The following is a 27,836-nucleotide window of genomic DNA, read 5'->3' as shown; positions in this document are numbered from 1 at the left end:
GAGTTGTGTAAAAAGAAGGTTAATTGAATAATTATTCTACCTTTCTGGATTTTGCAGAAGAAATATTATTTTTTTCTTTTTGTATTTGCCAACTTTTTAAGTATTGTATTTGTGATTGCTTTCATCTTTCTAAATAAGTATCTACTTTTATAACTAATTTTATTTATTTATCTTTCTGAAAAAGAGCTTCTAAAGTCCGGGCCTAGCAAGGCTGGGATACATCCTTACTGAGCAGGGAGAATCCATGGGGCTGACTGACTGGTGGTGTATGGAGGCATGAGTCAAAAGTACTGACAATATGTAATTTTAAAAAACAAAAACAAAAACACTAAAGGCTATAGAGAAGCATTCTATACTTCTGGAGATTTTTTTCTGACTTTTTTCTTTTTCATAAATTTAAGGAAAGAAACTCTTCTCCACTACTACATTAATAGATGCAAATGCTCAATTTACTCAACTCACTTTTAATTTTATCTTCTTTTGGTAATTTATTCATCGTATGAGAAACCTAATCATTGAAAGCATTAGGCGTGAAAGTTGGTTGTCTTAAGTTCTACATATTATGAATAAGGCATAGCAGGGCTGTTAATGGCTATAGCTAGGAATAGCCATTTTGAAATTAACTAATTAAAGATTTCATTTACACTTCTCTAGAAATGAGTGTTTCCACTTTAAGAAATTATATATCTCTGACTTGGAAATTAATATGGAAAAACTAGATGGTTAACCCAAATTTGAACAATTAAACTTATCTACAGATGAGATACAAATGATAATATAACAAATATAATCAGAAGTGGTTATGAATTGATAATGATCATACTGAATGTTTCTGTACTCAACCAGATATAAGCTATTTCCCTATAATGCTGTTATGCCATGTAATAGTAAATAGTAGTAGTAAAGAGTATTAGTGCATTGTTAGCTAAATTGTTATCAAAAACCAATGTTAGCATTAAATACTTAATCTCTAAAATCTTAAAATATTTTAGAAATTCAAGAATATAAATCCCATAGACCTTCTAAGTTTCTTCTTTTTTTAGATAAACAGGCACTTACTGAGATTTAACTTTGTGCTTAGATAATCAGATGGTCATTTTAGCTGGAAGAAATTTGTGAATGATGATGTTTAAGAATCATACTTGAATGAGATGCTGAAAGTCTGGAGTACATTATATTATATTATATTTATTATATGTTAAGAAAGGAATGATACAAGGGCACAGTTTTTACCCCAATAATGTTATTTTTAAGTCTATTTCATCTTATATTAAGAATTTTATCAATTTTTATTTGTATGTTCTTAGCAGAATTACCTATTAGTAGAATATATTTGAAATTTATTTTTATTAGAAAACCATTTTTATTTTAATTTTCTACTTTACCTTTTTAATTATATGACTATTAAATATTTGAATTTATATAAAACATGTTTTATATATATATGCTTTCTTTTTATCCAAACTTTCCAATTGATTTTTCTTCTCTCCTCCTCCTCCTCCTCCTTCTTCTCCTTCTTTGTTGCTTTTAATTCTATTGATGGCATTTTCTTTACTCCTTTTCCTTTCTTCTCTCTACTGGTTCAAATAATATAATAACATAAATAATAGTATTAATAGATAACAGGGGAACAGAGCACTATTCTAAGAGATTTTATAGATTACATAATTTAATTATTAGAATAACTCTGTAATGTAAGCACTATTGCTATCTTACCCTTATTTTGTGATGAGAAAACAAGCACAGTTTACACGGCTAAGCTACCCCTACAAAGAAGGCTGCTCTATTCCTGCCATAACAAACTTTAAGAACACCTCAAAAGGATCAAGCTACACTCTAAGTAGTGTAACTGCCTGCCCACCCTCCCTGCAAGAAGGCCATATCACACTTTCAAAAAAGAAAATAAAATTAAATATTAAGCAACGTGCTATTAACAATATCCATCCCCTGGTCAAACATTACTAGATACAAAAATAAGCCAAATAATTTGACCCATGACCAGAAAAAAAGAAATTAGTCAATAGAAAAAAGATTTAACAATGATAGAGATGACCACATGGCTGACAAAGAATTTAAGAATGCTGTCTTAAATATACTCAATTGTTCAAAGAATATTGTTTTAGAGGTTTCAGGATACAGCACACATTTGCCATGCATTTGGCTGGCCTAGATTCCAATGTTGTCCCCATTACTATGAAGACTTGTGAAATGCATTTTCAGCCTCTCTTCTAGATGCTATATAGTGTTCTAAGTTAAAAGGAGGCTGACATATGGCCCATGTGTCTGGGTATCTGATTCTCCTGAATCAAGGTCTGATCAATCATGTCTGTCTTGGTGGTTCAAGCAAATACTGTCTGTTTTCTAGGGTCTTCACTGGTACAGTTGTCTTGAATTACCATGTCTGCCATTCCTGAAAGTAGAGAGCTAGCTTTGTATTTTAATAGACATATTTGATTTTAGAAGGCTGGAAGTTACTAATTTAACCACCCACAGCAACCAAATAAAAGGAACTTAGAATGCTTTAAATCTTATAATCCCTTCCATTCCAGTATTTTATTTTTATTACCTTGTTTTTTCACTCCATAAATTGATGTCAACAATTCTCTATATTTGCTTATATAATTATTAATAAGCACAAGTAATTTGGTTGCCATTCTTTCTAGCATCTTACTCCTCACTTCTGGGTTTAATTTTTTATTCTTAGTTACATACTTATCTTTTATTAAATTGAAGAATAACAGAAAACAGTAAAGTACACAAGTATAATATTTTTGTGTGCATAGCTTAATGATGTTTTTATATGTTTACAGCCATGTGTCATTCACCCAGACAGCATATAGAACCTTTCTGTATTTCATAAGGTGTCTTACAACTTTTTAAAATCTATCCTTCAGAAATATCTACTATTCCCACCTTTCTCATCATTGATTGATTAAATAGTCCATATTGGTTAATAGTGTTGATCAATTCATCTGTGTACCTACTCCAGATATTTTTGCCTCCTTATTCTATCATCTCCACAAATTTTCAGCTATGAATGTAGATTTTTCTGTTTCTCTTGTTAGTTCTACTTTTTTTGTCATATATATTTTAAGACATATTTTTAGATAAATACTTATTTAGGATTGTTATGTCATTCCGTTTACTTGACTACTTATTATTATGTTTATATTTAATTTTTTTCTGGGTGGTTTAAAGATTTTTCTGTTTGTTTTGGTTTCAGGAATTGACTATGGTGTTTCAGCAGTTTTTTTCCTCCTTTTCTTAGGTTTTATTGTTTCATTTTGCCTGATCTTTATCCTGCTTTTTTTTTTTGCTGAGCTTATGAAACATGTGGGTAGATAGCCTTAATTATTTTTAAAAATCTTAATAACTGTCTTCAAATATTGATTCTGCTCTGTTTTGTTCTCTCTCCTTTGAGACTTCAAAGTTTATTCAACCTTGCTGTGTTTATTCAACCCTATTGTGTTTTATGTTTTAATTGTTATTTATTCACTGCTTGGATAATTTCTATCTTGAAGTTTACTAACCCAGTCTTCTGCTGTGTCCAATTTACTATTGAATGCAACCAATTAGTTGAGAAGTAAAGTTGCTAATCTTTTTAAATCAATAGAGAACCTCAACAGTAAAGTCAACAAACAGAAGAAAGAACAACTACAATCAAAGTTATACTAACAGAGATCACGCAAACTGAAGAACAGAGAGAAAAATAATGAAGAAAAATAGAGCCCCAGGAAAATTTGGGATACCATTAAGTTCACCAATATATGCATAAGGAAAGGACCAGCAGGAGAAGACAGAAAGGAGAAGAAATATTTTTCAAAGAAATAATGGCTGAACACTTCCCTATTTTATTGAGAAAACAACAATCTACCCATTCAGAAAATTAAACAAACTACAAGACACAAAGAGATTCACAAATAGACACACGATGGTAAAAATGTTGAAAGTCAAAGACCAGGAGAAAATCTGAAATGCAACAAGAAAACAATAACTTGTTTCTTACAAGTAAACCTCAATAAGATTAACAGCTGATTCTTCAGTAGAAACATTGAAGGTAAGATAGCTGTGGGATAACATATTTTTATTGCTCATTTAAAAATAACTATTAACCAAGAATCCTATGTAGTTATTTTTTGAAAGTGAATATAAAATAATGACTTTTCAAGATGAAGAAAACTGATTATTTTTGTTGCTAATAAGCCTGCCTTACAAAAAATACTAACAGATGTTAAACAGGCTGAAAGCAAGAGATAATAACTCAAATCCACATTTGAAAAAAAGCATTGGTTAATAAAATGTAATCACATAATTGTAAAAGACAGTTTGATTCATTTTTCTCCTTGCTTTTCTCAATTTATTTAAAAAGAAATTAAATAAAATTATATGCATATAATTTCTTGTTGGGTCTGTAGAAATACAACATATGTGCAACATGTTTGCAAATGACAGAACAAAAGAGGTAGTTAAAATGAGCAAAGCTGTATTTTACAAGAGATAAAAATGTATTTTTAAATGTGAGAGTGAAACACTGATAAATGTCAAACATAAAATAATAGATAAAAGAGGCTAAGAAGAATAGAGATATATAGTCATACTGTTTTCATACATCACTGGAACTGACTAATATAATATGAAGCTTATTTTGATAAATTAATATGTATATAATTTAATTAATATTAAAAATATAGTAAATATAATTAATATAGTAAAAATAAACATATTAAAATCTACTTTAGAAAATACTTGTTTTATGTAACAAAAAACAGTAAAGGAAGAACAGTGGAAGGTAAATCATGTAGAAAGTAAAAAGTAGAATATCAGATACAAATACAGCTATATCAGTAAGACTAAATATTTAACTTGTATCAGTAATAATATTACATATGAACAAAATAAATAATTCCACAAAAAGATAAAAATTGTCAGGCTGGATTTTCTAAAAACCAAGCAATTCAACTATATACTGTCTATAGGAGACACAATTAGAGTCAAAGAAACAAATACTGAATGAGAAAGATATATTATTTAAAATGTAAGCATAAGAAAGCTGGAGTAGCTATAGTAATCAGAAAAAATAGACTTGTTTTGGGCTGAATTATGTCCCACACCATGCCCCACCCAAAAAAAATCACATTTTGAAGCCCTAAACCTAGCATTATACAGTTACTATATTTGGAGCTAAGCCTTTACAAAGATGGTTAAGTTAAAATGAGCCCTTTTGGATGGTGCTAATTTAAGCTGACTGGTGTCCTTATAAAAATAGGAAATTGCAAACACAGAGAAACACAGGGGTGTGCATGATCAGGGGAAACAACGCATGATTACATTTCAAGAAAGTGACCAACTCCAACCCAAAGAAAGAGTCCTTAGAAGACATTAAAATTGCTAAGACCTTAATTTTGGACTTGTAGCTCTCATAACTGTGAGAAAATAAATGTATATTTTTAAAGCCTTTTATTTTGTGGTTTTTTTTAGAGCATCCCTAAAAAATGAAGACAAGGCTTTAAAACAGAAGTGTTATCAGGAATAAAGAGGGATATTATATAAAGCTAAAATGGTCAGCAAATCTGGAAGACATAACAACTATAAGCACGTAAGCATCTAATGAGAGATTACCAAAATACATGAAGCAAAAACTGACAAAGGGGAAAAGAGACAATTCAACAATAATCACTGGAGACTTTAATACCCAACTTTCAATAATGAATGGAAAAACTAGAAAGTTTAAAAATGAAATAGAAGACTTGACAATACTATAAACCAACTAGACCTAACAGACACCTATAAAACACCCCACCCCAAAACAGGCTATACATTATTTTTAAGTGCACATTCTCCAAGATAGACCATGTGTTAGATTACAAAACAAACTTCAATAAATTTAAGAGGACAGAAATAGTCAAAAGAATGTCTTCTGACCACAGTGGAATTAAATTAGAAATGACATTTTTGTTTATTTGTTTTTCCAAAGTCTGATGTGTTGGCAGGAATGTAGAGGAATGGCATAAATAAAGCTTCACAATCAGGAATATTAATGTTTCCAATCACATGCATCAGTAACAAAAAAATCACTTTTGAGAGTTTACTCTAGCAAATACCCAATGAAGGTGATTTTTTTTTATAATACAGAAAAAATAAAAGTATCTCAATTTGCTAAATTTAGGGGACTGCAGAAATATACTGATTTTTACACATTGGATAGAAATCCTACAAAGCAGCTAATGAATGAACTTTATATAAATATATCCACACAAACAAATCCTACAACAATGTTGAGGGAAAATGGCAATTCACACACAAAAAAGTACAATATCATATCATTTTCATTATTTCAAGAGATGTGTGTATGTTTATATATATATATATATATACAGACACACACACACACATCCCATTATTAAGTTAAAATCATGGATGGCAATGATGGGCACAAAATTCTACTGGAAAGGTATGGAGATTGTGGTAGTTAGCTGTATCAGAGATATGGAAAAAGGAGACAACAAATAATATATACATATGTTAATAAAACACATATTTTTCAAAATATTAAATTTAGACCTAGGAAGCTAACAGTCTATTTTATAATTTCCTGTTTTCAATATGTTGGAAATGTTCCCTTACAAATGGAGAAGAAAGGATTTTCAGTTGGAAGGACATCTAAATATTAAATTTGTGTGACATTTCCCAGTTTTCTTGAAGAGGTAAATCTGATTTTAAAAGAATGCTAAGAGGTTATGATATAATAAAATGTGCATTCATATAGAATTTTTAGACATTTTAGCAATTATAGAAAACATAATATCTTTGATTAACCAAAATCCAGAACACTCAGTAATTCAAATGTAAAACTGAATTCAAATGTGAACTGTAATTCAAATTCAAAACTGAAATATCTTTAGTCTAAAGCTTTTATTACATCTTGAGATTTCAGTAGCCTATTAAAAAGGTTAATGAAGAGACACGCTTTTCTATTTATCACTTAATTAACTTTAAGCTGTTTTAATTTTAAGTTGTTATAATGTGACCATCATATCAAATATACAACGTATTTTCTACTACTACTGTATTAGAATAAAATGATAATAGATAATGTTGACAACTGATACTTGTTCCAGTGCATAAGTCATTCTTTGTCCTGTTACTGATAATTTATTAATAATTAGAATTGCAGAATATGAAGTGACGTAGGTCCCTAGTTGTAAAAGATATTTGGCCAAATTATTTTTTATACATAAAAAGCTATGGTAAATGTAGTCATATCTCCAAAGTCCTATGTTAAGTGCATGTAGATAATGGCAACATGATATGTTAAATAAATGTGTGAAGGGATGAAAAGATGCCATTTATTAAACAAAAAAGTCAGAAAGATTTGTTTATGTACATGAAAAGAAAAATATGAATACATTTGACTGTATAAAAGTTAAGCTGAAATTTAAGCTACAGAATGAGTGTAAATATTTTCAACACACATAAAAACTGTAATCTAGATCACACATAGAGGACACACTTACATGATCTAAAAAGTTATATTGTAAAAAAGGAAACCTGGCCAGGCGTGGTGGCTCATGCCTGTAATCCAAGCACTTTGGGAGGCTGAGGCTGGTGGATTGCCATACGGCAGGACTTCAAGACCAGCCTGGCTAACATAGTGAAACCCCGTCTCTACTAAAAATACAAAAATTAGCTGGGTGTGGTGGCGTGCACCTGTAATCCCAGCTACTCGGGAGGCTGAGGCTGGAGAATCGCTTGCACCTGAGAGGTGGAGGTTGCAGCGAGCCGAGACGCATTCCACTCTGGGCGACAAAGCAAGACTCTGTCTCAAAAAAAAAAAAAAAAAAAAAGAAAGAAAAAATGAAAACCCAATAGAAAAACATGTGCAAAAGATGTGAAGAAATTCAGTAAAAACAGTAACAAACAAAACAACAGTTAAAAAACACTCAATGTCCAATAAATATTCATAAAGTTTATATCTCTATAGATGAGAAAAATGCCATTTCACAGCCACGGGGATAGCCATATGCTGTGTTTCTAACACATGAGACTTCTCTTCTGAAATGAAAAGACAAAATACAGTTACAAAGACTCTCTGACCAGACCTGCGGCTGGTTCCTCTCCTCCTTCTTCTCTACTAGGCCTCAACCTCGACCTGTGGAAACTGTAGGCTGTTAGTACAAATAATTTGGCGCCTACTTTCCCATTAAAAAACATGAACAATTTTCTAACAACTCAGTACTGCATCCCTAGGATGACGACTGCAACTTCTGTAAGTTCCTGCATCAGAAATCTCAAGGCTGCCAGAAAAATTTGCTATTTGTTCCAGTCAACATCTGGAGACAGGGCCCCAATCTCCTGCCCTCTGTGGAGGGTAGGAGCCTATTTTCACATAAACCCAGTTAACAAACCCAGATGGGTTCCACTAGGACTCATACCCTCTTCTTGATTTTTATAAATGTCTGCTTCCCTGACTCAGCTAAGGCCTCCAGAGTTCCTGCTTCCAACGCCCTCTTACCTTGGAAGTACCCAATTACCTCTGCACACACAGAAGTTGAATTCAGTTCAAAATGCATCATCTTCCCTATTGCAACAGTTTATTACTGATTAAAATCTTCCCTTACCACTTTATTGTCCAGTTTTGTTTATCTTTGACAATGGTGAAGAGATTTTTATGTTGTTTTGATGTTTAAACTTGACTTTTTCAGCCTCTTGCCTCCTGGAATGTGACAAAATGCTTGAAGGAACTGGAGCCATGCTGGATCCACAAGGATGAAAGTCACTTGCTAAGGATAGCATTGAAGGAAGAAAGAAATAGCCTAGATCTTTGATAATATCCTCAATGAATGACCTCTGAGGAGTAATTGGACTGACTACTTTTAGATTATTTGTTACATAATAATAATAATAACCCTTTATTTAAGCAAGTCATTATAGCTGAATTTCTATATTTACAATGAAAAACAATGTTACCTAATATACTTTGTTCTAATCATACAACTTAATTATTACATGAAGTTGAAAAAATTTCTATAAAAGTGAGGGAATTGGAACATGTTACTTAATAGTGTCCCCTCAATTCTGAAATTCTACTAACCATACAAATATTGTGACTCTAAAGACTTTTGAATCTTTCAGGGCAATATTAGAGAATACATTGATGAATAAAAACTCCTAGTAACTTGTCTGTGTCTTTCGAGAACCTCGCAAAGTTTTTGATATTTTTCAAGTAGACACTTTTCATCTGCTGATATCTACCTATAATGTCAGAGCCATTAGAAATCTAAATATGGTGGATAAGCTTTTTGATGTGCTGCTGGATTCTGTTTGCCAGTATTTTATTGAGGATTTTTGCATCAATGTTCATCAAGGATATTGGTCTAAAATTCTCTTTTTTTGTTGTGTCTCTGCCAGGCTTTGGTATCAGGATGATGCTGGCCTCATAAAATGAGTTAGGGAGGATTCCCTCTTTTCCTATTGATTGGAATAGTTTCAGAAGGAAGGTACCAGCTCCTCTTTGTACCTCTGGTAGAATTCGGCTGTGAACCCATCTGGTCCTGGACTTTTTTTGGTTGGTAAGCTATTGATTATTGCCACAATTTCAGCTCCTGTTATTGGTCTATTCAGAGATTCAACTTCTTCTTGGTTTAGTCTTGGGATGGTGTATGTGTTGAGGAATTTATCCATTTGTTCTAGATTTTCTAGTTTATTTGCATAGAGGTGTTTGTAATATTCTCTGATGGTAGTTTGTATTTCTGTGGGATCGGTGGTGATATCCCCTTTATCATTTTTTATTGCATCTATTTGATTCTTCTCTCTTTTTTTCTCCCTAGGATGCAAGGCTGGTTCAATATACGCAAATCAATAAATGTAATCCAGCATATAAACAGAACCAAAGACAAAAACCACATGATTATCTCAATAGATGCAGAAAAGGCCTTTGACAAAATTCAACAACCCTTCATGCTAAAAACTCTCAATAAATTAGGAATTGATGGGACATATCTCAAAATAATAAGAGCTATCTATGACAAACCCACAGCCAATATCATACTGAATGGGCAAAAACTGGAAGCATTCCCTTTGAAAACTGGCACAAGACAGGGATGCCCTCTCTCGCCACTTCTATTCAACATAGTGTTGGAAGTTCTGGCCAGGGCAATTAGGCAGGAGAAGGAAATCAAGGGTATTCAATTAGGAAAAGAGGAAGTCAAATTGTCCCTGTTTGCAGATGACATGATAGTATATCTAGAAAACCCCATTGTCTCAGCCCAAAATCTCCTTAAGCTGATAAGCAACTTCAGCAAAGTCTCAGGATACAAAATCAATGTGCAAAAATCACAAGCATTCTTATACATCAATAACAGACAAACAGAGAGCCAAATCATGAGTGAACTCCCATTCACAATTGCTTCAAAGAGAATAAAATACCTAGGAATCCAACTTACAAGGGGTGTGAAAGACCTCTTCAAGGAGAACTACAAACCACTGCTCAAGGAAATAAAAGAGGATACAAACAAATGGAAGAACATTCCATGCTCATGGGTAGGAAGAATCAATATCATGAAAATGGCCATCCTTCCCAAGGTAATTAACAGACTCAATGCCATCCCCATCAAGCTACCAATGACTTTCTTCACAGAATTGGAAAAAACTACTTTAAAGTTCATATGGAACCAAAAAAGAGCCCGCATCGCCAAGTCAATCCTAAGCCAAAAGAACAAAGCTGGAGGCATCACACTACCTGACTTCAAACTATACTACAAGGCTACAGTAACCAAAACAGCATGGTACTGGTACCAAAACAGAGATATAGATCAATGGAACAGAACAGAGCCGTCAGAAATAATGCCACATATCTACAACTATCTGATCTTTGACAAACCTGACAAAAACAAGAAATGGGGAAAGGATTCCCTATTTAATAAATGGTGCTGGGAAAACTGGCTAGCCATATGTAGAAAGCTGAAACTGGATCCCTTCCTTACACCTTATACAAAAATCAATTCAAGATGGATTAAAGACTTAAATGTTAGACCTAAAACCATAAAAACCCTAGAAGAAAACCTAGGCATTACCATTCAGGACATAGGCATGGGCAAGGACTTCATGTCTAAAACACCAAAAGCAATGGCAACAAAAGCCAAAATTGACAAATGGGATCTAATTAAACTAAAGAGCTTCTGCACAGCAAAGGAAACTACCATCAGAGTGAACAGGCAACCTACAAAATGAGAGAAAATTTTCGCAACCTACTCATCTGACAAAGGGCTAATATCCAGAATCTACAATGAACTCCAACAAATTTACAAGAAAAAAACAAACAAACCCATCAAAAAGTGGGCAAAGGACATGAACAGACACTTCTTAAAAGAAGACATTTATGCAGCCAAAAAACACATGAAAAAATGCTCACCATCACTGGCCATCAGAGAAATGCAAATCAAAACCACAATGAGATACCATCTCACACCAGTTAGAATGGCAATCATTAAAAAGTCAGGAAACAACAGGTGCTGGAGAGGATGTGGAGAAATAGGAAAACTTCTACACTGTTGGTGGGACTGTAAACTAGTTCAACCCTTGTGGAAGTCAGTGTGGCGATTCCTCAGGGATCTAGAACTAGAAATTCCATTCGACCCAGCCATCCCATTACTGGGTATATACCCAAAGGACTATAAATCATGCTGCTATAAAGACACATGCACACGTATGTTTATTGCGGCATTATTCACAATAGCAAAGACTTGGAACCAACCCAAATGTCCAACAATGAATGACTGGATTAAGAAAATGTGGCACATATACACCATGGAATACTATGCAGCCATAAAAAATGATGAGTTCCTGTCCTTTGTAGGGACATGGATGAAATTGGAAATCATCATTCTCAGTAAACTATCGCAAGAACAAAAAACCAAACACCGCATATTCTCACTCATAGGTGGGAATTGAACAATGAGAACACATGGACACGGGAAGGGGAACATCACACTTCGGGGACTGTTGTGGGGTGGGGGGAGTGGGGAGGGATAGCATTGGGAGATATACCTAATGCTAGATGACGAGTTGGTGGGTGCAGCGCACCAGCATGGCACATGTATACATATGTAACTTACCTGCACATTGCGCACATGTACCATAAAACCTAAAGTATAATAATAATAATAATAATAATAATAATAATAAAAGAAAAAAAGAAAACAAACAAACAAAAAAAAACAAAAAAAAGAAATCTAAATATGTGTTTAACTTAATAGTTTTGTATTTATCACTCCCATTACCTGTTGACATCATTAACTTCCACTGAGTGTGACAATATGTTAGAAATCTCACAATTAGTTTTGCATATGCTGTATTTGCTAAGTTTACCTCAAGGCATTTACACCTGAAGACAGATTCTCAGCAATAGACATAGACAGGGCATTTCCTATAGTACATATGCATAGTCAAACAAAACTAGGTTTTGGGGGCAGAATAGATAGATAGATAGATAGATAGATAGATAGATAGATATAGATTTTTTTTTTTTTGATGGAGTCTCACTCTGTCATCCAGGCTGGGGTGTAATGGCATGATCTTGGCTCACTGGAACTTCTGCTGTTCAGGTTCAAGCAATTCCCCTTTCTCAGCCTCCTGAGTAGCTGGGATTACAGGTGCACGTCACCACACCTGGCTAGTTTTTGTATTTTTAGTAGAGATGGGGTTTCACCATATTAGTCAGGCTGGTCTCGAACCCCTGACTTCAAGTCATCTGTCCGCCTGGCCCTCCCAAAGTGCTAGGATTACAGGCATGAGCCAGCACCCATCCAAATATATTTTTAAAATATTAACTAATGCTGGTATATGCTTATTTTTGTCTTAGAAACTCCTTTTTTATTGTCTCAGCACTTACTCCCACCTTGATACTCTAAAGAAAATTTAGATGAGTCCAGCTTTGTAATGAATGTTTGAGAAAATGCTTGGAAAGAGCTGGAGATACATCAAGTTAGGAAATAGGGATACAACCCAAAATGTATGAGAGGAAGAAATGCAGAGGACTTGAAGCAAGTGGGCATGTGGTGCAGTGTAGAGAGAAGAGACCCAGAAAAGACAAATGGAGATTCCTAGTGGCCTTGGCAATTTAAAAATGATGGAATATTTCCTTGTGTGGAATTCAAAACGGAATAACAACACTAGTCCCTAAAATAAAGAAAGAACTTGAAAAAAAATCTTCCATGATTGCCATTTTAAACTAGTCATTTATTTGCAATGTGAAAATAAAATTATTTCAAATTGGTATTTACTTATTTATGTATGGTCTTGCTTTATTGATGGCATAAACACATGCTTCCTTGAGATATTTGTAGAAACATTTCATGCCACTCCACAGACAGAGCTCAGTGCAAGGATGCCCAGAGAGGGAAAAGTGGGGACTTGAATCATGGAATGCACAGCCAGGACTGGACAGCCCAAGAACTTGAACACAAAATTACCTGATTCTAATGTCCACTTTTCTACATTCTTCAACTCTTTCACTATCAAAGTAATTGCAACATCATAATTTTATGGTAAAGGCAAACTTGGAAATATGAGATACATGTAATGCTCTTTTCAGAAAAGAACAAGTGGAAAAAGCAGATGTTGAAGTTTCCAACCTGAAACCAGATGGAAGAAAAGTCAGAGTAAAGGAATGTGAAGGGTTTCAGCAAATGAAGAAAGAGGACAAAATCAACCCATGAGCCCCAAACCCCAAGAATTTTGACCAAGAATTCTGTTTGTTTGTTTGTTTGAGGCAGAGTCTTGCTGTGTCTTCCAGGCTGGAGTGCAAGTGGCACCATCTCGGCTCACTGCAACATCTGTCTTCCAGGTTCAAGCGATTCTCATGCCTCAGCCTCCCTGAGTAGCTAGGATTACAGGCGCCTGCCACCACACCTGGCTAATTTGTATATTTTTAGTAGAGATGGGGTTTCGCCATGTTGGCCAGGCTGGTCTTGAACTCCTGACCTCAGGTAATTCACCCACCTCAGCCTCCCAAAGTGCTGGGATTACAGGCATGAGCCACCACGCCCAGCTAAGAATTATTTTCTACAGCATATTATACTGTAGAAGCAAAGTTTGCTTCGTTTCAAAATCAAAGTCTCTCCAGCTTATTATTTCTCAAAATATTTTTTATTGTAAACTATCTATAAAAATATCACCCTGTGGCCAACATGACTGAAAAATACTGCATACTATATTATAACCCCATCCTACCTTATAAATTTCCAGTGGAATTACAAATACAAGACACTGAGGCAACGTGAGGTAAAGAAACTTGTATACTTTAACATTCTTTAGAATGGCTACTAATATCCTGTAGAACTAGTGTGTCACTGTGCAAAATTTGGGAAATAGCTCAGGAGCTTACTTTTTTAATGTTATTTCTAGGTCCCTATGGGAGGTATAAATGCTACATAATAATTTAGAACAGAATCAAGCTGAGGGATATATGTTATATATTACTAGAATAGTTCACAAAATGTAATTGAGATGCAAATAAGAAAAGTGTTTCTAAGTAAAAATACTAATTCTCAATCTAAATAAGAAAGAAAAGCTAAGAATTGGAAATAATAAAATAAAATGGCTAAAGGGCAGTCTACCATAACTGGAATTTTTTAAAGAACAAAAAATGCTAGCATTTCATATTTAGCACATGCTCTAAAATAAATTTGCCTTGAGTGAGATAATTAGAATGGTTTGTATGGTAATATTATTTTCCAGTGGTTCAAATTGTTCAGGGTAATTTGTATTTCCCCATAATACCTATTTGTGTAGTTGAATTGTTCATTAGTAGTAGACCACCATTTCGCTGCATTTGAAAATGTAAACCGCTAATCACTGTTGGTGTGCACACCCATTAGATTGTGCTTAGTCAACTCACTGTTACCAATATGACTAATATATATACATATACATATACATATATATATAATTTCCAGTTAATGAAATTCTTTCCTTAGTACAGAAGTATGCCTTGGAAGATTCTCAGTTATCTAAGACTCCAAACAAACTAAAAATCAAAGCAATCCATTTAGCAACATTGAGCATTTCTTTTTGGATTCAAAAATTGATCCTAAACCACCTTTCAGTGATTTAGGCTTATTTTGATAAGTAAGCATTATGATTACATTGCCCATGTTTTAAATTCAATAATAAAAATTTTATTTGATAAACTACAATCTAGTTATGAAAAACAACCATTAATCCCTTCCATATCTCTTAAATCATATTCCTATTTTAATTTACTCCCCTTAGCTATAAGTTGCTCTCATTGGGCCAATTTCTGATTCATGAGTTTTCATAATTAACACAAATTGTTGGCATCATCATTAGACATACAAATAACTGTGCCTTTTGAAAATTTCTTAATGAAAATGAGAAGACATATAATTCACTGATTATACAAACAAAAAATTAATAACACCAAGAAAAATGTATCTTCATGAAAATAATATAATAAGAAGACTTCAAGACAACCTGTTCAGGATTAAAGCTATAGTAAAAACAATGAGCATTGCTACTATCTAGTTTTTAAATAATTATTTGTCAAGGGCTTGTCATATGCATTACTTATGTATGTAGTCAATGAAAATTAATGCTTGTACATGGGTACTACAAGTGCCTAATATGTGCAAATCACTTTGATAAGTGATGGATGAATAGACTGACACAAAGAAATAAAATGGTCATTGTCCATACACTGAAAGCAAACACCAGTGGAAGAAACTGAATATACACAAATATTGCCTAAAAGAAAGCAGTAATTTGGGGAAGTGGAATATAATAATATGATCGTAAAAACAATCTGTATCTGTCTGTTTTACATTTGTATATTAGTTTTTATTCTAGGAACATTACAGACATTAACTTTTTATTTTTTCACAACACTGTGAGTTAGGCAAAATTATTATCTTCATTTTACATTATAGAAAACTGAGCCACAGAGAATTCACGTGCCTATGATGAAGGATGGGACCAGGCACATACCCCAACAAGCAGAGGGCCAGAGCCTATACAATTGATTATCTGGTTATATTGTATTTTGAATTGAACGGAGGAGGATAGTCTCTAAAAATAACAACTACCTGGCTTTCAGAGTCTTCTTAAAAGGCTTTTACATGGATGAATTTACAAAATGCCTAAGCTGTTTTGTAAACAGAAAAAAATTTGGTCAGCCCACCAGAATAGATCTGTTTTGTAGGGACATCTCAAATCCATGTAGTTAATAAGCAATGACATAAAACTCCAAACGCCAATCATTTACACAGCAGCATATCAAAAGAACTAAAATATAAATCATCAATATTCTCTCTTTAGGTAGATCTCCATTGGAAGACAGATTATAATCAGAAGACAGGTAAATTTCAGATAAGACTGAGTGAAATTAGTTCATGATGGGAGTGATAGATGGGATCATGATGTGATGTCCATGTTGTATATTCATGTATAAACAATGCATGAGAGGCCAGGCATGGTCCCTCACACCTGTAATCCCAGCACTTTGGGAGGCAGAGGTGGGTGGATTGCCTGAGGTCAGGAGTTTGACACCAGCCTGGCCAACATGGTGAAACCCTGTCTCTACTAAAAATACAAAAATTAGCTGGGCATGGTGACAGGCACCTGTAATCCCAGCTACTCGGGATGCTGACTGAGGCAGGACAATCTGGGAGGCAGAGGTTGCAGTGAGCCGAGACAGTGCCAATTGCGCTCCAGCCTGGGTGACAAGAGTGAGACTTCGTCTCAAAAAAAAAAAAAAAAAAAGAATGCATGAGCATACGATTTAGTATGTATTTTGCCTGAGGCACAGAACTCAGGGGAATGTCTTAATAGATGATCCTTCCCTAATATGTGTATGTATAACTGAAAGGTATACATTATATTTTCAGGAAAAAATACAGAATGTATGATAGATTAAATAAGAATGGAAAAATTATTAATAATCATACAACACAGAGTATTATCTTTCATAAAATGCATTTTGTTTACTCATTTTAAAATAAGAAGTCAGAATAAACATTTATTTATGTCAATAAAATGGTCTTCAACATTCTCACTTTACAAAGTTTCCTAATTTGTTATTAGTATGTTATCATTTATTTACTTATTTCCTTGTTTTATGTTCAATTTTTTATTTTTATAAATGTATGTGGTCTGAGAGCAATTTTGTTACATGCATAGATGTGTAGTGGTGAGGTCACAGTGTTTAGGATACTCATCACCTGAATAACATGCATTTAGCTATTAAGTAATTTTTCACCATCTACCCGCTCCTACCTCCTCACTGTTTCAAGTCTCTATTGTCTATCCTTACACATTCTATATTTCCAACATTATAAATCATGCTGTAGTAATTATTATTCTATAAATTTTCATTCAAATTCCTGAATTTTTACTCAGGTTGTGATCTTAAATGTGGGATCAATGGACCAAAACATATAAATACTGTGCTTTATAACTTTGTTATAATTTGACATTTTACACTGATTTTGGTTAGTGTTACCTTATTAATAAAAAGCATATATAGTTTAAGAAGAAAACTGCTAATAAATCCAATGTTTACATCATTTGCGTTTATTGAATTTCTAGTAAAGTGTACCTTTAGGTCCTTATGTTTGTATTAGGCATTTAGCACATCTATTCTTTGAAATGTATTTTCAAATGTTGTATTGAAGTCGATTTATATAAACTATTTTTTTAAGTTTTAGCTGTTACGTTTTCAGATTGAAAAGCAATAGATTTTCTAACCTCTTAAGTCCCCAATTTCTGAACTTCCTATTTTCCCTGTTATGCTTGCAAACAGTCAAATGCTTTTTTTGAACTTGTCTGTTCTTTTCTGTCCATTGTCAAATGAAGTCAGCAGAAACCAACATACACCACTAATATTTGTTTTTCAACCTCTTCTAGACCTTAAAAATGTATCACGCTCATTGTTGGCTTTCCAAGTTACTAAGGGCAATGTCATGTTTAGCTAATGCTGAAAATGGATCACTTTTCCTCCACTTTCCCTAAATAGTTTCCTTGGTACCAATAATTTGGCTGCTAAGCTAATGCCACATGTTTTATTTATGGTAGCAACTCTCCTCTAGGTACCAATTTCTCTATTAATCAAGATAGGTTATGCTGAGGTTGCATTCCAACATTATCAGTATTTTAACATGATAAACATTTATTTCTAAGAAAAGCCTCTAACATGGAAGATAAAGACCAAAAATCAAACTGAAATACATCAAAGTGGAAAAAATAGATATTCTACAAGGAAAAGAAGAAAGTCCCAAAAAGGAATCATTAAGGCAGTCAAAGAGATTTGAAGGTATAACAACCATGAAGCAAGAATGAAAGGTCATGAGTTTAAACATTAAAAATCCCTAATCATTGAACTCTTTAAACATTAACAATTGGTTTTTTTCTCAGATTCGTTTTTTCACATATTTTTCCAGCATAGTGTTTCATTTCAATTTATTCTATGATAAAGATTAATATGCTCTCCAAAGAAGGTATAATCTAGCCAAGAAAACTTAAGTGGGTAGAATTTCAGAAAGCTAGATTGAGCTTTATTTTAAAAAAGCACTAAATTCTGTGGTAGAGCCCTTAAAGGAAATAGAATAATGACAACAAACAGAGAGATCAACATAGCTAGAAGCCTTTATGTAGTAGATGAGAAATTACATGTTTTGTATTTAGCATATATTTATTGATTGGCAGCTAGATGTTAGGCTAGCTGGGTACTGGAAATGCAAGGTGGAGATGGAAAAAGAAAACCAATAACTCTGGTCTCCAGTAATTTAGGTGAAGAGAAAACATTTAAACAAATAAAAGTACATGCACGTGATTTGGATGTAATAGGTACTGTTCTGGTTACTTGGGCTTTCAGTATGAGAACAATTTGACACAATAAAAAGAGAAAAAAGGGTAATTACTATTTGGAAAATAAACCAAGCCAAAGCATGGTTGCAGACATCAGTGTGATGTGACTTTGAACAATGAGGAATCTCTCAGGCAAAAGTAGAGAAAAGGAGACATCACATTTACTCTAGAAAAAAATAAATAAATAAAGACAATTCTTAAGGGCATCGAATATCAGGATGAGAATCTTAGGCTTCATTCTATAAACATAGAGGACACAAAATGTTTTTGAACAATATTGGATTTAGAAACTGAAACACTGTCTTATCAATTTAATCAATGGCAAGTTTTTAGTGAAAATATTTTAAATAATAGATTATTTTTAATTGTCCAAATACTGTTTAAATCTGCTTTTGATTATGTGTCTTCATAGACACAGAAATAAATCTCTTTTCAACAAATGAATAGGTAAAAAAATATAAAGAAAGGTAGGTTGATATACTGAAAAGGTTATTGGTTTATATATACTTTCAATGTGTGTTCAACCAGCAGTTGAAGCCAGCAAGTTTGTGAGCCTTATAAATTATTAGTGTTTCCTATTCTGAACCTTTTGTTAAAAAAATGTAGAAAATAATACCCAACTATTAGATATGCTTTGAAAACTAAGCACAAAATGAATAACACATTACAATATTAGCCAAAAAGTATGCCTCTTTCTTTGAAGAAAGGCAACTTTCAAAAATACCCAATGAATCAAGTAGGTTTGAGTCAAATTGTCAATTTGTACTTTCATGTTCATTTTCTTCTCATAGTTTGATTTAACTGATTAAGCCATAGATTTTATTGGATTACTAATTATAAAGGTACACATATCATAAGATTCAATTATTAATTTATTTTTCATATTATAAATTCAATTTGTATTTTGGTAATAATCTCATGGAATTGTATAAAATGAAACTTTTAATTTTATAAATATTTTGTCAGTTAAACCTCTTACCAAAAGAGGAGTTTGGTATGGATATTCTCAGATTAGTTTCTATGCAAATATAAATATTTAAAAATTGTTTACATGCATTATTATTATACCACATATAACACATGCACATAAAAATAAAAGTCATGATAGTGTAAAATGACATAAATTAAAAGATTAAAAATATTTTTCCGGCCAAAACTTCAATCACATTTATGTTTTAATTTTAGGCTTTATAGTTTTTAAATATTTTGATATTTTATTAATTCTAATGTAACAAATTAATAAATATAGAGTTATAATTATTTTTAGAGATTTATGTATGTGATTGCACCTATTAATAGTGACTTTTTTTAATTGCTGTGTAATACCCCATTATATAAATATACCTAAAAGTAAAATCTGCATTTTACTACTAACAGACGTTTGAGTTATTTCCAGTTTGGAGCTATCATAATACAAATATTTTGGAAGCTGTTACCACTCATTTCTCTTAGTATATTGCTAGATATGGAATTGAAGAGTCATAGAATGTAATATGACAACCTTTAATAACATAGCCAAACCATTTTCAGAAAGATTGTACCAATTACTACAAATCCTCATCAGACACTGATATTGTCTGGGTTTTATTTTCTTTTATCTTGACATAACCTTGTGTTTGTATAATAATACCTTATGTTCTTGTATTTGCCTTTTCCTTATAACTAATGTTAGCCACTGTCTCGTGTGTCTATTGTTCATTCGAATATCCTCTTCTGTACAATGACTCATTAGATATTTTGCTCAATTTTTATTGTCATTTATATTGGTTTGTAGTAAATTTTATATGTCATAGACAAGAATCTGTTATCATGTATGTAAAATGAAATATAGTTTTTTACTTTCTGATTTATATTTCCATTTTCTTAATATATCAGTTGTTTAATAGAAGTTTATAATTTTAATAAATTATATTATCTATCTCATTTTTAGTGTCCTATTTTCTTTTCACTTGAAAGTCTGGGATCATAAATTTATTTTGTGTGGTATATAGGTATTATGTTATATTCTTGGGCCTACAGGGGCCTGAATGCTTGTACAGAACTGTATGGATGGCCAAGAAATACCTGATAATGCTTCAGTCTGACCTCAAGGGCATGTACAATTAGGAAGTGATGGCTAAGGTAGTGTTTTAAACTGCTTGAGCCTTGAAGAGGTGTTCTAATCTACGTATAGAGTCCCCTAAAACAATGCAGAAATTTTGAGAAAATTGATATACAAGTATTGGTTGAGACTTCAATGGATGCACATTGCAGGGAATTCAGCTATTATAAAATTAGTCCAAGAAAGACATTAAACGACAACAACAACAACAAACAGAGAGCAAAACCAACAACAACCAAGACCTTATGAGCAACAACAAACCCAAAGAATCTGTAGAATGTCATTTCCAGAGATGACATATTATTTTCTAAAATTTCCATGATTTGACAAAAATTATGAGGAATGCAAGTAAAAAGAAAAATATGGCCAAGCAAAAATTAATCAATAGCCATTGTCCCTGAGAAAGAAGAGATGTTGAGTTTACTAAACAAATATTTCAAATTAGAGATTATAAATTTATTGAAAATAGTAAAGAAAACCAAGTCTAAAAAATTAAAGAAAAAAATGACAAAAATGCCTCATCAATTATATAAAATAATATAAGATGAGATGAAATTATAAAAGGACACAAGTAAAAAATGTGAAGTTGAAAGAAAGAAATTAGTAAAGAGGTTCATCAAAAGAATAAAGATGGCAGAACAAAACATCAGCAGAACTGAAGACAGGTTAACTGAAATGATCAAGACTGAGACACTGACAGAAAAAAATAGCAAAATGGCAGACATGAATTCTACTTTATCCATAATTACAGAGAAATAAATGGATGACATACATGATTAAAAAGCAGAATGGCAAAATGCATTTAAAAACAAACAAAAATTATATGATTCAACTATATACATCAGATTAGAAATCACAAAGTTCAAAAGTAAAATGTTAGAGAAAGATATATCACACAAATAGTAACTAAAGAAACTGAAAGCTTTATTGATTTAAGACGAAATAAACTTTAAGACAAAAGTTATTGCTAGAGACAAGGGGGGAGTTTTATAATGATAAAATAATCCATGGGAAAAATTACTAACATATACATGAAATAAAAAGATCCCCAATGTGCATTTAAAAAATACCAGAATTCAAGAAAAAAATAGAAAAACTATAGTAGTTTCAGACTTTAATATCCTTCTTTTAATAATGGATAGAACAATTATCCAGAAGATCAAAAAGGAAATAGATTTAAACAATACTGTTTATCATCTAGCGCTCACTGAAATCTATAGAATGCTTCAACAGAAACAAATACACATTTTCCCAATCACACTTGGAATATTTTCCAGGATAGACCATAAGCTAGGCCATTAAAAAAAAACCTCAATAAAGTTAAATTGATTAAAATAATGGAAAGTATGTTGTACAACAACATAATTAATTAGAAAGTAAAAACAGAGGGAAGAATAGGAAATTTAATAATATATGTAAATTATATAGCTCACAGCTAAATAATCGGTGAGCCTAAAAATATTTAATAAAAGAAATTAGAAAATAATTGAGATGAATGTAAATAAAAACAATAAATATAATGTCTGAGATGTAGCTAAGCCGTGCTTAGAGGGGATTAATAATGCAAATGACTATATTTAATAAGAAAACAAAATATCAAACAGTAACCTAATTTTTCACCTTCTGAAACTATAAAATGATGAACAAGCTAAACCCAAAGAAGCAGAAGGAAGTAAAAATAAAGATTAGAATAGACGGGGGGATTAAAGAGAGAAAAACAACAAAATCGGTAAATCAAATGTTGGTTCTTTAGCATAAACCATTATAATTGATTTGTAAACAGATTAGCTAATCAAAAGTAACTCAAATTATTAAAATAAAAAGTGCAAATGAGAGCATCATTGACATTATAGAAATATAAATAATTATAAGGAAATACTATTAATTATGACAAGCAAGAAATAATATATCCTAGATTTAAAAATTTGCTCAGACTTATAACGATTTCAATAGTATATTAGCTATTTGAAACCATGTCACAAAGAGTTCAGGCTCAGATATGTCACACTGGTGAAACATTTAGTGATGAATTAATACCAATCCTCCACAAACTCTTTTAAAAGTAGAAGAAATTGTCTCAACTAATTATATGCAGCCAGTATTTTTCTGATACCAAAATTTGCAAAGATATCACAGAAAAAAAAGCTACACACTAATATCTCTTTAATATAGACTTGAAAATTCTCAAAAATACTTATATATTGATCTAAGCAATATATAAAAAGAGATTATACACTATAACTAAGTAGAATTTACCCCATCAATGCAAGTTCTTTTTAAAATCTGAAATGCAATACACAAATAAAAATAATAAAGGGTAAAAACACCCTGATTACCTCAATAAATACAGAAAAAAATGCAATTAAATCTAAAGCATTTACAATAAAAACAGAACACAGTAAAAATAAATGGGAACTTCCTCAGTTTGATAAAGAGTGCCTACCAAAACCCACAGCTGACATCATACTTACTATTTTTACACTAATATAAGAAATAAGATCATGGCTAACACGGTGAAACCTCGTCTCTAATAAACAAAATACAAAAAATTAGCCAGGCATGGTTGCCAGCGCCTGTAGTCCCAGCTACTCAGGAGGCTGAGGCAGGAGAATGACGTGCACCTGGGAGGCGGAGCTTGCCGTGAGCCGAGATCACGCCACTGCACTCTAGCCTGGGCGACAGAGCCAGACTCCACCTCAAAAAAAAAAAAAAAAAAAAAAAAAAAAAAAAAAATTAGAAAGATAAGGATGTGTACTCTTGCTACTTCTAGTCAACATTATAATAGAGATTCTAGCCAGGGTAATTAGACAAGAAGAAGAAATACAAAAGCCATCCAGATTGTGAAAGAAGAAATAAACCTCTCTCTATATGCAGATAGCATGGTCTTGTGCATGGAAAATCATGAGGAATCCACAAAAACTATTGAAATTAATAAATAAGTTGAACAAAAGTTTGTAGGAAACAAGGTCAATTTACAAAAACGAATTATTTTTCTACACATTGGCAATGTATAATGCAAAACTAGAATTAGAAAACGATTCCATTTATAATAGCATTAAACAGAATAAAATACGTAGGAATAAACGTAACAAGCATGCCAGGCTTGTACACTAAGATCTAAAAAATGTACATAAAATAATTAAAGAAAACCTATACATATGGAAAGACATCCAATTTTTGTGAATCAGATTTAATATTGTTAATAGGGCTACACCCACCAAATTGATCAAAAAATTCAACAGAATCTCTATCTAAATCCTAGCTGACAATTTTGCAGAATATGTAAAGCTGATATTAAAATTTCTATGGAAATGTAAAGAATCTAGAATAGCCAAACAATCTTGTGAAAAAAGAACAAACTTGTTAGGTTCACCCCTTTCAATTTCAAAACTTAACACAAAGCAACATTAATCAAAACAGCATATGCACTGGCATAAGCATAGGCATGTGGACCAATGAAACTGAATTCATTTCCCAAAAATAAACCCTGGCAGTTATGGTCAATTGACATTTGACAAGGGCAACTAAACATTCGATGAAGAAAAGCAAATAGCCTTTTCAAAAAATGTTGCTTGAAGTACTGGATACCCACATGCTCAATAATCACACGAAGCCAGTCAGGTAAAGCCTTTGTAATTGCTACAGGAATATGCCTAAGTAAGATTTTCTTTGTGTTTACTCTTTTTGGTAGAGGTACTTCTAAAACTACTGGTTTAATATCTTTCTATAGCATTGAGCATCTTCTGCATTATTTTTCCGGTATTGCTGTTGCTCCATGTGCCTCTTCTCTCCTTATGGGAATCCATTTACACATAAGCTAGACCTTCTGTATCTCATATTTCAGTCATGCTGTTTGTTCTTCTCTGCTTCCATATCTTTTATTTTTCTGTTTTAGAGTAGACCAATTCTATATTGTTCTTAGAAAAACCTGTTGTTAAAAACAAATGAGATTTTACATTCCCATCCAATGAAATTTTACATTCAGGTATCTGAGCTTGAGCTACTAGAATGTCAATTTCATTCTTTTTATGTAGATTCCAAAATCCTATCCAAAGTCTCCAATTTTTTTTACAGATTAAGCCTCAATTTTCAATCATTTTATCATATCATTTAACTCTGAATTATGCAAAATGACTAACAAGTTAATACCTTTGAAAACACTTTGGTCATTACTTCTCTTCATCCTCCACATTGTGTCAGTTGTCATGATATTTACATTATTATTATGCAATGTATCAACAATTTTCTTTTTGGACAGTTTATTTAATTATTTTGAAGAAATGCCTCTTTAGTCTCAAAAGAAATAAAAATTACAGTTTCTTTCCTCTTCTGATCTCTGTTTGAGCATGTGTCTTCCATGTTAAATCATTCATTGCAGTTCATTGCCATGGCAACCATAATCACTGGAGGCCTATGCAACAGATCTTCCTGAGTGAGAACAATGCCTGATTCCACTGGGGATTCCAAGTTTGAAGACTGTAAATCTTGGGCTGGTAGAAGCTATCTTTTCTGCAATATTCAGGAAGCTTAATTGTGGGATGATACCAATGACAGAGGAGATTACAGCTAATATGAATAAATAAGTAGAACTGAACATGTAATAAGGGTCCTTAGATTCAGCAATTCATAAATAAAGGTCCACCCTAGGACTTCCAAGTCAATTGAGTCAAGTCCTTATTATCATGACTATACTTTGAGTTTTTATTGTGTTATGTACAACTAAAATGTTTGAATTAAAATAAATATTATTTACACTTATATTATTTGAATTGGGGGTCCTAATATACATTATTATAATGTAGATGCTACTCACTGCAGGACCAAGTAGTGAGACAGAATATTCTTTACTTCTTTGTCATCCAGTCATTGCTATTCAAAGGAGGTACGACAAGTGTTATAGAACAAATGTGTTAAATTTATATCACTGTAAGGTGATCAAAATGATGTCACAATTTAATTTGCCTCATAGTTGGACCATTATTTCTTTTCCCTTTTTTCTACCAACAATATCAAGCCTTCGCTATTTTAGTCATGCTATTTTCTATATGAATATGCATTCTCTTAGAAGATATTTTTTTCTCACCATCCCTCCTCATAGTTTCCCTTTTAATAAGCTAATTATATTTTACATTTGCTGCATAGGTGTGATCTTAAAACTTCTGTTACTGACTTTCCTGCCTAAACTACTTTTTCTTGGATTTTGATTTTTTAACTTTTTTTCAAGTGAGTGACAAATTAACTGAATTATTAAATAAACAATTATAATGCATTTAACATTTTATGTGCAATATTTTAATATGTTTACATATTCATTTATAATCTTTACATCTGATTTATAATTCTCTAATTGTAATACATTTGTGTGTTTAGGAGCCACGAACGTACTCGTTTCAAATAGTCTATTTACAAAAATATGAGCTTCATCCTTTTGTTATTGGTCTTGGAAAATAGAGTGGTTATCCTATTATTTGACTAAGAATATTTATTTACCAATACATGAGGCTATCACAGGGGCTGCATATATATACATATGTGTACATATTTGCATATTTTATATTTCTATGCTTTTTATCAATATCATTATATATGCTTTTAAATCATAATTACTTTATATACCATTCTTTTGGAGGTAATTATTAAAGAAAACATCTGAATAGCAAGAAATGCATTTAGTGAATATTTGGCTATTGCATGTCAGTTGCTGTTCTAGGCATCAGGTTACAGTTGTTAACAGACATAAATGCTTTCAGAAAATATACTTTTACATAGCTGTCTATATCGTTAAGATGAAGATTTCTTTTCATTTTAAAAACATTAGGAGGTAAAAAAATATACTTATAATTTTAAGTAAATTTTGTGGAAATATTGCACAGTATTTTACTACTGAAAGAAACATTCTTGTTAAGGAGAGTGGGGCCAGAAGATTGTGGAACAGATATGACTTACCTGTTTATAGCCTTAAGGGATTATTCTTTATCTATCTATCTATCTATCTATCTATCAATCATCTATTTATCTACATGTGATTATTCTATTTATGTACGTGTACATATATGTTATCTCATTTAATTTTATTAAAAAATTATAAACTATAAGGTGGCATTATTATATTTATTTTTACATGTAAGGAAGCTATTTGAGATTTTATACTTTATCCAGGTTATCCAACTGGTTTCAACCTGTAATTTTAATCAAGGTCTCTGTGATTCCAGGTGTATTTTTATGGCCTAGTATGTTGCATGTAGATGAACTGAGATGATATTATTTGAATGTTTGTCTTCTCCAAAACTTATGATAAAACTTAGTTGGCATTGTAACCACAGTAAGAGGTGGGACTTTTAAGAGGTCTTTGGGTCATAAGGATTCTGCCCTCATGAATGCACAAATGCTATTATCCGGGAAGTGGGTTCCTTATGGTGGGAGTGTGTTCTCTGCCTCTTGCTCATTCTCTTTTGCTCTCTTGGCACTTCCACCCTGTGACATCTTCAGCTGTGTTATTGTGTACGGAATTGGTGGGTTCTTGGTCTCACTGACTTCAAGAATGAAGCCACAGACCCTCGCGGTGAGTGTTACAGTTCTTAAAGGCGGCGTGTCCAGAGTTTGTTCCTTCTGATGTTCAGATGTGTTCGAAGTTTCTTCCTTTTGGTGGGTTCGTGGTCTCGCTGGCTCAGGAGTGAAGCTGCAGACCTTCGCGGTGAGTGTTACAGCTCTTAAGGCGGCGTGTCTGGAGCTGTTCCTTCCTCCCGGTAGGCTCCTGGTCTTGCTGGCTTCAGGAGTGAAGCTGCAGACCTTCGCGGTGAATGTTACAGTTCATAAAGGCAGTGTGGACCCAAAGAGTGAGCAGTAGCAAGATTTA

At 32.5% G+C, this 27,836-nt stretch overlaps 1 long non-coding RNA gene across 1 annotated transcript; it reads right to left on the bottom strand.

The window, feature by feature from the left end:
- Window positions 1-1,450: 1,450 nt before the first annotated feature.
- On the bottom strand, window positions 1,451-23,562 carry LOC129057944 (uncharacterized). Its single transcript, XR_008522715.2, has 4 exons — window positions 23,452-23,562; window positions 8,619-8,713; window positions 7,708-7,816; window positions 1,451-1,577 (listed from the first exon to the last, which is right to left on the bottom strand). It is a non-coding gene; the product is annotated as an uncharacterized LOC129057944 (long non-coding RNA).
- Window positions 23,563-27,836: the final 4,274 nt, after the last annotated feature.

This window comes from Pongo abelii, chromosome 11 (assembly GCF_028885655.2).
Source record: "Pongo abelii isolate AG06213 chromosome 11, NHGRI_mPonAbe1-v2.0_pri, whole genome shotgun sequence".
NCBI lineage: Eukaryota > Metazoa > Chordata > Mammalia > Primates > Hominidae > Pongo > Pongo abelii.
Note: the sequence above shows the minus strand (reverse complement) of the source record. Positions and strands in the feature narration are given on the sequence as shown.